The sequence below is a fragment of the Heterocephalus glaber genome, unplaced genomic scaffold (assembly GCF_053883595.1).
Source record: "Heterocephalus glaber isolate CG9 unplaced genomic scaffold, H.glaber_assembly_v1.0 deba00000896, whole genome shotgun sequence".
NCBI lineage: Eukaryota > Metazoa > Chordata > Mammalia > Rodentia > Bathyergidae > Heterocephalus > Heterocephalus glaber.
The window spans coordinates 2,196,345-2,206,609 of record NW_028258170.1 but is presented as its reverse complement, the minus strand read 5'-3'; the positions used below and the strand labels follow the sequence as shown (position 1 = coordinate 2,206,609).

General features: G+C 46.1%; 1 long non-coding RNA gene across 1 annotated transcript; it reads left to right on the top strand.

The window, feature by feature from the left end:
- Nucleotides 1-1,493: 1,493 nt before the first annotated feature.
- On the top strand, nt 1,494-8,462 carry LOC147828877 (uncharacterized). The gene is made up of 3 exons (XR_015450003.1): nt 1,494-1,976; nt 3,150-3,294; nt 4,889-8,462. It is a non-coding gene; the product is annotated as an uncharacterized LOC147828877 (long non-coding RNA).
- The last annotated feature ends 1,803 nt before the right edge of the window (nt 8,463-10,265 follow it).

Genomic DNA, 10,265 nt, shown 5'->3' with positions numbered 1-10,265 from the left:
GAGGGGCAGTTGCTGCCTTGGCAGGAAGCATAAAGAGACACTTTGTCCTTCAAAGCTGGTGTCTGGAGAAGCTGAGAACCTTGCATCAGCCATCACCTCTCTGCACATAGTAATGAAGATGCCAAGGGCCAGGGATGTAGCTCTGTTGTAGAGTGTGTGCTTTGCATTCACAGGCTCTGGGCTCCATCCCTCTATTGAGCACCTCAAGCATATGGAGATTTCCCCGCTACAGCATGTGGCAGCCTCCTCTCCCCCTGGCTCTGGGCCTGTCTCAGTGCCAGGAGTGGGTGGATGCCCAGAGGTCCTTCCCTGGTATCTCTGCTGAATTTTTTGGATGTTTCTGCAGGGCCCTTTGGCCCTTTCTCACTGGGATTTGAACCAAGGGCCTTTTCACTGAGCTCCAAGCTGAACTGTTTTGTATTATTTATTTTGACTCAGTGATTGCTAAATTGCTAAACTTCCCAGGCAGGACCTGAACTTGCAATCAGCCTCCCCAAGTGGTCTCAGCCTCCCCAAGTGTTAGGACTTCAAATGTATGCCTCCACACCTAGCTAGCTTCTTATGTGTAGAAATATTAAAGTTGTTTATGTTCCTTCAAAATCTTGTAAGCTGAGAAATTTTAGTTCATTCCTGTTTGCATGCTTGTGTGGGAATGTTTTAGACAGCAGTTGCATTTTCATTGAAAAATGATTTTTTTTCTCAAGACTGATCTTGAAGTCAGGGTTTTAGCAAAGGAATATGCTTAATACAGGATACATAATTTATAGGATTATTTTATGATATTTACTCAAAAAGTCATATACCCTGGAGTGCAAGAGACTAGCCACACTAGAGCCCAAAAGAATCAAGCCAAGGGCCCAGGTGGCAGCAGGGCCCTTCTGCTGCTTTTGTCCTGAGAAGTTGCTGGGTCCTCAGCACTACGAGCTGGGGTCACTTGGCCCTGCTTTTAGTGGGGTATACCAGGACCACAGCAGACCTGCTCTGCTGCCCACCTGGCCCCAGAGACAGGGGAGAGCTGTGTGCAGGCAGCTGAGGTCCTAGTCAGCATCCTTGAGGTGGGGCATAACCCTCAGTTATTGATGCACATTTTTGCTTTCATGGAGTATGGAGAATATTTAGCGTTTTACAAATTTAAGCTCATAGATATTTTCATGTCCTTTTTGATTTTGATTTGAAATCTATTCTTAAATTTATTTTTAAAGACTGTTCTCCTTTAAATTCTTACTGGTCTCAAAAATGCTGCTAAGAGGTCACTGGTGTGATAATACAGTGTTTACAAAATACAGAAAGGCATATTATCAGTGTCTCTGAGGCTATCAGTAGACACTGTTCATCCTCATGTCCTCAGCAGATCATTAGATTTCTCATCAGAACCCTGGAGGTCAGGAAACTGGTTGTTATTTACAGTGTGGAATGCAAACAAAACCAAACCAGCCCTGTCAGCTACTAATTCTGTATCCAGAAAAACAGTCCTCCCACATGAGGAAGAATTGAGGACATTCCCAGAAGCACAGGCTGAGGTCCAGACCAGCCCAGAGGCCTCAGAATGTCCAAGGAAGAAGCAAGTAAAGTTACCAATTGAGGAGAACTTGGAGCCAGGCAGAGCAAGTGCTCCCAACTTCCCAGTGAATATTTAGGGTGAGCCGTCCCACCCTGGGCTCTGCAGTTCCTTATAGAGAAAACATCTTCAGAAGTGGGGGATGGGCTCACAGATGTCCCCACACCCAGTGGAGTCACAGCAAGATAAAGAGATGGGTATGGTCATGTAAAAGCAGATGGCCAGGGATGCTGTCCCCACCCTTGGTTCTCTCCCTGTGCCAAGAAGGAATGGTTTTGCTCCAGAAGAGGGTGAGGAGGAATGAAGGACCATGTTCTGCAGTGGTCTCCTGACATGGACATGCTCACAGATTGGAGCATGAGAGGTCCATCTACATTGAATGTTGGTGCAGTCAGAGCCCTGGAGTGACAGCTGAAGAGTGAGTATGGGATTCTCTTGCCACAGGCCTGGTTTCTGGTCTCAGCCCTTCCTGGTCACCACCTGTGGGCAGCATCACCATCCTTTAAGCCTTAGTTTCCCGTTCATGAGATGGAGTTTGGGGCAGCTGCTTGCAGGGGTGGGGGTGAGTGTGGGTCCTGTGTGTGACTGAAGCTCCATCTCCCTCTCTCCTCCCTGGGCCCTGGGGAAAAACTCAGATGCATTCCTCTCACCCCTCTGCTCCTTCATCCTCCAGCTGCCCCCTGCCCCACTTTGTGGCTCTGATGGTTCATAAACAGAGGTGGTGTAGTCCCAGGATGCTGACTCCAGCATGGCCTCTTGCTTTGGGTTCCTGGGCTTTGTCAGAATCCTGACCCACCTGAACCTCAGCCTCCTCCCATCAGACAGAAACAGAGGATGGCAGGGAGATGGGTGCTCAGTGCCTCTCTTGGAGCCTGGGGGATACTACACACTGGGGAATAGCAGTTCCTTGGGCACTGAGGGGCCACCGAGCCAACCTCCTGCCCTGACAAGTCTCCCAGTACCCAGCAGCTGAGTTCTAACCAAACTCCAGGGCTCTGATACATTTTAGAGCAGGATGGTCCTGGATTCTCCTTTAATTCAGCACATGGCCTCTGACACACTGGACGGGGAAGCAGATCACAGTGTGGCCGGTGCCCGGTGTCCTATGGGAGGAGTGTGTGGGGCAGATACTGTGACATGGGAGGGATCTGCTCACTTCTAGGTTGCAAGCTGCAGGGACAGAGTGTAGGGATGTGTACCCGGGGATGGCCCCACCTTCCAGCCCACACACTAGGGGAGATTAGAGGAAATCTGTGATGTGTTTCCCCAGTCTCAGGGCATCACTGCTGCCTTGGGCTGGGGCAGGGTTCTCTGGGCTTAGTTTCCCTGATGGAGGAGCCAGCATCTCCCCCCCAGTGCTGTCCCAGGCTGACCATGGGCTTCTGGCAGCCAGGGCTGGTGGGGTCAAGTGCCTGCATTTCCATAGGGATAGTGGAAGTAGGTGGGGAACACATTTCTAAGCAGCTGTGAGTGGGTAGGGGCCCCACTTATTTCCAGTACCCAGACCCCAAGGGAGGCATGGGGAATGGTGAATGTTGTGTTGGGTTCTGAGGAATCTCAGGTTCTGGTCTGATGACAGCTTCCTCCACAGGTCCTTGGCTTCTCGGTGTCTCCTGTGCACCTCCTCCCCACACTGCAGAGGAGGTCACAGTGCCCGAGTTGGGGAGAGCATCCTGATGCTCAGGATGAAGAGTGGAGCCTATGCTCCTGACCTACACCCAAGAGGCTGTCTCAAGGTGGGTCATGGGATGCTGGGCCTGAGGGTGTGGCTCAGGGTTATTGACCCTGCTCATGGCAGAGAAACACTTGAGAATGAGAAAGCTGTGGGCAATGACACCATTTACAGCCTTTGGTTTGTTTGCTTTGAGCCACTGCATATGGAGGAGGCTGCAGTGTCCCATCCCTGGGGTCAGGGAGCTTTGCTCATGCTCAGTTTTGAGAGACCTCCCAGAGCAGCAGGATTCTCAAGAACTTGCTATTTCTAACATGTATCCTCTTCCCAGTTTAGGGTCACACCTAAGCAAGACACTGGCAGAGCCCTGTTCTCAGTCATCCCCATCATCCCCTGCATGCAGCAGAGTCCCTGAGTCAATTCCCTCAGTGGCCCCCTTAGCAGAGTGCTAAGGATGCCTGGGGAGGCACTTCCTCCTCTTGTTTCAGCCCCAGGACCTCAGAGCCACCTAAGACAGGGGTCCTCTTTCTCCCCCAGGGAGCCCTGTAGAAATTGTGACTTCCAGGACTGGGGATCAAGCTTTTGTCTGGCAAAAGCATTGGAGGGAGTATCCAGCTGTGTCCAGGCCAGGAGCTGCCAGCCTCCCTCCCTGTTTTTGGCAGCTTAGTGCTCCTAAGTCTTTCCTGGGCAGTGCAGGTAGGATCAGGGCATTACCACTAGGGACAGGGGCACACCCTTCCCCTGTTCCACCCACAGAGGCCTCCAGACCTCCAGAGGCTGTGGCTAGGAGCCCAAAAGAATGGGCTTTGCCATGATAGCAGTGCCTCACCCAGTGCAACTACACCACTGAGGTTTAGGCTGTGTCCTCAAGCCTCAACCCATTGAAAGTGGTGATAATCATGTCCATCCTGCCAGGGGCTCCCTGGGGGTGCTGTCCATAGCTTTTCTGTGAGAGGCTATTACATGTCCTGGAAAGCCATCCCCACATGGCCTGGGAAGGGTGCAGGGTGTTGACATCTTTCTGCCTCCCAGAAGCACTGATCCCCCTTTGTGTTCTCATCCCCCGGGTGGTACCTGGGTTTTGGACAGCTGGGAAAAACTGTTCATGTGCTGGCTATCATCATGAGGCACCAGCCCAACACTGTAAGACACAGTACCAGAGGGTGACAGGTAACCCTGTGGAACACCAAGTTGCAGAAATTCCCATCCCCAGCACCTCCTTCCTGTCATCTTGACATTTCTACAGCAACCAAAGGAGCTCCCCTATCAGTCCTCGGTATAGGGACCCGAGACACAAACTCTGGAGCTTCCTTGGAGTTTTTCTGTGAAATTGTGGTTCTTTGTCTATTCTATTATTTTTAATATTAGTCTCTATTATTCAGAGAGAATTTTCAATGAGAAAGTTTGTGATTGATGTTTCCTGAGGTTCACATTAAACATAATATGATATTCAGGGGAAAAAGTCACCAAGTAAAACACAGTAAAGAACGTACATGATGATATCCTGGAACACAGCTCTGAGTCCACATTTGAACCTCAAATGTCTCGGGTGTTGCCAAATGGTGCTCTTCATCCCTGCTGGGAAAAATGAGGCAAGACCCTGGGATGCAGCATGCAGGGGCTTTGGGGTCCACTGCTCAGCTCTGCCTCTCTTGCAGGAAGGAGACATGGCAGGATCCCATGCTCTGCAGTCCCCCCATGCAGCTGCTCATCCTCCTGGTGCTACTGGAGCTGAGCCTGGCAGGCTCCCTCACACCTGAATCTCTCCTCTGGACCATCCCTGAGAACCACATTGACCCCTGGGACCCTGCACTGTGGCCACCCCAGGCCAGGCACCACTACCAGTAGGGCCTAGGGAAGAAGGAAGAGGGCACCTGCTTGCCTGGGACTGTGGCCACTGCCTCCAGCCTGCCAGGGCAGAGCACTACAGGCCTGCAGGACAAGAACCTGCTCCTGGGACTGGCACTGCCCTACCCTGAGAAGGAACACTGGTTTCCAGGGTGGGAGAGGGAAAGGAGCCTTGGTCATGAGCACAAGAGGCTCAGGGACAGATGGAAACTGCACAGAGGTAGCTGGAGGTTGGGGGTGGGGCCAGCCTGGCCCAGATCTCAGAGGCCCAGTGCTGGGGGAGGGGGCATGTTGTGGGATCCAAGAGGAAGAAATGGGGCCTCACTAAAGCCTGAGAGGTCTGCTAAGGGAGGAGAGGCCTGGGGTGAGGCAGGTACAATAGAGGCTGTTGAAGCCATGATGGGGTGAGGGTGTGCAGTCAGAGAGGGAGCCCAGGACAGCCCAGTGCAGGTCAGGAACTGTGGGCTGTTTATGGAGACTGATGATTTGTACAGCTTTCATGGGCACAGGCTTAGGTGTGGGGCTGTGTGCAGGTCCTACACCTTGGGAAGGGTTCTTGGAGGATAGAGTAGGACAGGGCTCACTGGGATGGGCTTGTCCTGCTCCCTGCCTAGCTGACCATGCTCAAAGGTGAGAAAGAAGTGGGGTCTCTGCACATCAGGGGAGTGTGGGAGGGAGGTCAGGGCAAAGCCTGTGGTCACCATGCAGGCTGCAAGGCCCTGGTGGCCTCTCAGGGAGGAGCACCCTGCTGGAAGAGTCCACACCCCTCACCAGAGCTAACAAATTGGCCCCATTCCTAAAGGTTGATACCCAGGCATAGTGGTCCATTTCATAGTTTGTTTTTTCCAAACTGACACTGGAAATCAGTGTGGAGATACCTCAGAAAACTAGGATTGAAAGTCTCATTTGCCCCAGCTATTCCCCTGCTGGGTATCTTGCCCAAATAATTAAAAGAATCATACCACAGTGATATATGTGCACCCATGTTCCTAGCAACTCAATTTGTAACAGTTAAAGCTTGGAACCAGCCCAATTGCCCATCAAATAGAGGCTTAAAAAGAAAATGGCTTTTAAAAATAAAATGGAGAACTATTCAACTATAAAAAATGACAAATTTGAGACATAGCTAAATGGATGTGCATTGAGGTGATACTCTTAAGTGAAATAAATAGGATACACATGTGTAAATTCTGCATAATTTCTGTAGTGTGAGAAACTGAAAGTGTAAATAAGCACTAAAAGATATAATAGATCATGTCAAATAGAAAGGGTAGGGGAAGTGGAAGGGCTTGGGGAAAGGAAAGAAGGGAATGGAATACATATGAGAAAATTAAAAAATGGAAACAACATCTTTGTAAACAGGGAGGGATGGAGGGGTTGAAGGGAGAGCAGGGGAATGGGGAAAAAATAAGAACCAAGAGAAGTTATGCAAAGGTGCAAATTTCCAATGATGCATCTCATTATATCGTATGCCTAGTATGTACCAACAAAATCTATTTTTATAAAATGCTTAGTGAAACCTGTTGAGGTGGTATAGACCTATAATCCCCATACTCTGGGAGGCTGAGGCAAGAGGATTAGAAATGCAAGTCCACATTGAGCAAATTACCTTCTTAGTAAGATCCTATGAGTAAATTTTAAAAAGAGTTAAATGGAATGGTGATGTAGTTCAGTGAGAAGGTCCCAGATTCAATCCCCAGTACTGAAAAACAAATTACTGATTTATAAAGTGCCTTAATCAAGAAGATTCTGCAGGGTCTAGGTGCAAGACTAGGCCAATCCCTATTAGGAACATCAGCACTTGGTATTCAGTATGTCGTGAATGTTTTAAAATGTTATATTTTAAAAATAAAATTTAATTACCATCTAAAGAAGATGTGTCCATTACACATAGGAGCGATTGGGCAGTGCTGTGCTGTCCCTCTATCCTCAAATATGTGACAAATCTTAGCTATGGACTGACTCTGACCCCTGGATTCCTGTGGAGCTGCATGTCCCAGAGATCATTGGGAGCTCAGTACCTCTGGTTCTGAGTGTTTGTTCTGCCATATGGATAAGGCAGATGTTAGAAATATGAGTCTGTCCCTGCCCATGCTACTGTGACTGTGATGCAGTGCCACCACCTGCAGAAGTCCATCTTTAAAAAATGAGGTTTAGAGATGCAAATTTTCCGTTTGGCTGTGTCATGAGTATGAAAATCTGAAAAATGACTTGAGCAGTGTTGCTTAGACAACAGTGTTATTGAGCCATAGAATATGCCAAGGGATAGAGCATGAAGAGGTCATGTCTCCATTGTGTACATGAGATGACAGTGGAGCTGTGGCCTGACACACCCCTACCCAGTATGTGAAACACATAGCCTGATTGCTGAGAGATAGGAAAAAGGAAAAACTCTGGGGAAGGTCATGGTTTCTCATGGGATAACTATGTCCCTTTTTTTATTCATTCATATTGCACGAATTAAAAACTATGACTTGTGGACAGGGATTTAGCTCAGTGGTTTTGCCACTTACCATGAAAGCATAAGAACCTGAGTTCAATCCCCAGTATCAAAACAAACAAAGGAAAAAAACAAAACTGTCTTGTCTGACAGAAATAACTATGTAATTTACTGAATAGGTGAATGAAAAATGCATAGGATGTATGTAGGATTTTCCCTCCTATGTAAAGGAAGATTCATGAGTCCCTTCCATGATTCTGTGGCCAAAGAGAAATCTGATTGCACTGAGCTAAACAATGTTTAATAGGTAAATTACAGGGACATAGGATGAGTGGTGGCCAGGGACTAACAGCAGGGGAGAGGGGAGGAAAGACTCATGGGTGCAGCACTGAGGAAAATGCTGTGGATCTTAATAAAGGTGTCAGGTTCACCACACTGAGAAGGCACTTTATGCCACCAAGCCAATCATGTTAAGCAACAGTAAAATATTTTTTTGTATATCCTTTTATTGGTATATTTTAGGTGTACAATATAATGACATTCATCACTGGAGATATGCACCTTTATATACTCTTGGTTCTTATTTTTTCCACCTTCCACTGCCCTCCCTTCAACCCCTCCATCCCTCCCTATTTACAAAGATTTTGTTTCCATTTTTTCATTTTCTCATATTCCATTTCCTTCTTAACTTTCCCCTACCCCTCCCACTTTCCCCTCCCCTTTGCCCCTTTTCTTCCTATTTCACAGTATTATATTTGTACTTTCAGTTTCTCACTAGAGAAACTATTCAGTATTTATATGTGTATCCTGTTTATTTCACTTAAGAGTATCACCTCAATTTGCATCCATTTAGCAATAAATGTCCCTAATTTCTCATTTTTGATGGCTGAGTAGTACTCCATTCTACAAAAAAACCCCACATTTTCTTGACCCAGTCTCCAGTTGATGGGCATTTGGGCTATTTCCAAGTTTTAGCTATTACAAACTGTGCTACTATGAACATGGATGCACATATATCACTCTGGTATGATTCTTTTAATTCTTTGGGGAAGATAGCCAGCAGAGGAATAGCTGGGTCAAATGACACTTCCAGTCCTAGTTCTTTGAAGTATCTCCATACTGATTTCCACAGTGGTTGCACCAGTGTACATTCCCACCAGCAGTGGAGCAGGGTTCCTCTTTCCCCATAGCCCTGCCAGCATTTGTTGTTGGTTGATTTCATGATAGCAGCCATTCTTTCTGGAGGGAAGTGGAATCTCAGTGTTGTTTTCATTTGCATCTCTTGAATGACCAACGATTTTGTCAAATGCTTTTTCTGTATCTATTGAGATGATCTTTTGATTTTTGCCCCTGGCTGTATTGATTTAGTGTATTGCATTGATTGAATTGTGTATGTTGAACCACCCCTGCATCCCTGGGATGAATCCCACTTGGTCAGGGTGTATGATCTTTTTGATGATCTTCTGCAATCTGTTTTCCAGCATCTTATTAAGGATTTTTTCATCTATGTTCATTAGTGAGATTGGCCTATAGTTCTCCTTTTTGGTTGAGTCTTTCTCTGCTTTGGGTGTCAAGGTGATGTTTGCTTCCAGGAATGATTTTTGGAGCATTGCTTCCCTTTCAATTTCACTGAAGAATTTAAACAGTAGTGGCAGAGTTCCTCTCTAAATGTCTTCTAGAATTCAGTGGTGAAAACATCAGGACCCAGGCTTCTCTTGATTGGTAAGTTTTTAATTACATTTTCAATTTCATTGATTGATTTTGGTTTGTTTAGAATTTTTAAGTCTTCTTCATTCAACTTTGGTAATTCATACATGTCTAGGAATCTGTCCATTTCTTCTGTGTTTTCCATCTTGTTGGCATATAGGTTTTGGAAGTGGGTTTTGATGATCCTCTGGATTTCTGCTGGGTCTGTTTTAATTTGACCCTTTTCATTCCTAATTGCATGGATTTGGGCCTTTTCCTTCCTTTTTCTGACAAGGTTGGCTAAAAGTTTGTCAATTTTGTTGATTCTTTCAAAGAACCAACTCTTGGCTTCATTGATTTTTTTGTACTGTTTTCTTAGTCTCCATAGCATTGATTTCTGCCCTTCATAATTTCCTCCCTTGTATGAGCTTTGGGTTTGTCCTGCTCTTCTCTTTCTAGAAGCTTGAGGTTCAGCATCAGGTTGTTTAATTGGGCATGCTCTGTTTTCATAATAAGAATATTCACTGCTATGAATTTCCCTCATAAGACTGCTTTCATTGTGTCCCATAGATTCCAATATATTTTATTGTCATTGTCATTTATTTGAAGAAACTGATTTCTTTTTCAATTTTCTCTGTGACTGATTGGTTATTTAGAAGTGTATTGCTCAATTTCCATGTGTTTATGAAGTTTTTGCAGTTTCTTTTGCTGTTGATCTCCAATTTCTTCGCACAATGGTTTGATAATATACAGGGGATAACCAATTCTTTGCACTTACTTAAATATGTTCTCTTAGTGAGTATGTGGTCTATTTTGAAGAATGACCCGTGTGTAGCTGAAAAGAATGTGTATTCTGATTTTGTTGGGTGAAACACTTTGTAAACATCTGTTAGGTTCATATCTTCAATAGCTTGAATGAGTTCTAGTATTTCATTGCTTGTTTTTTGTCTAGTTGATCAATCTATTTGTGACAATGGGGTATTGAGGTCCTCCACTACTATTGTAGTAGTAATTGTATGGTTTTCCTTGTCCATTACTATTTGTTTTATATAGTTGGGTGC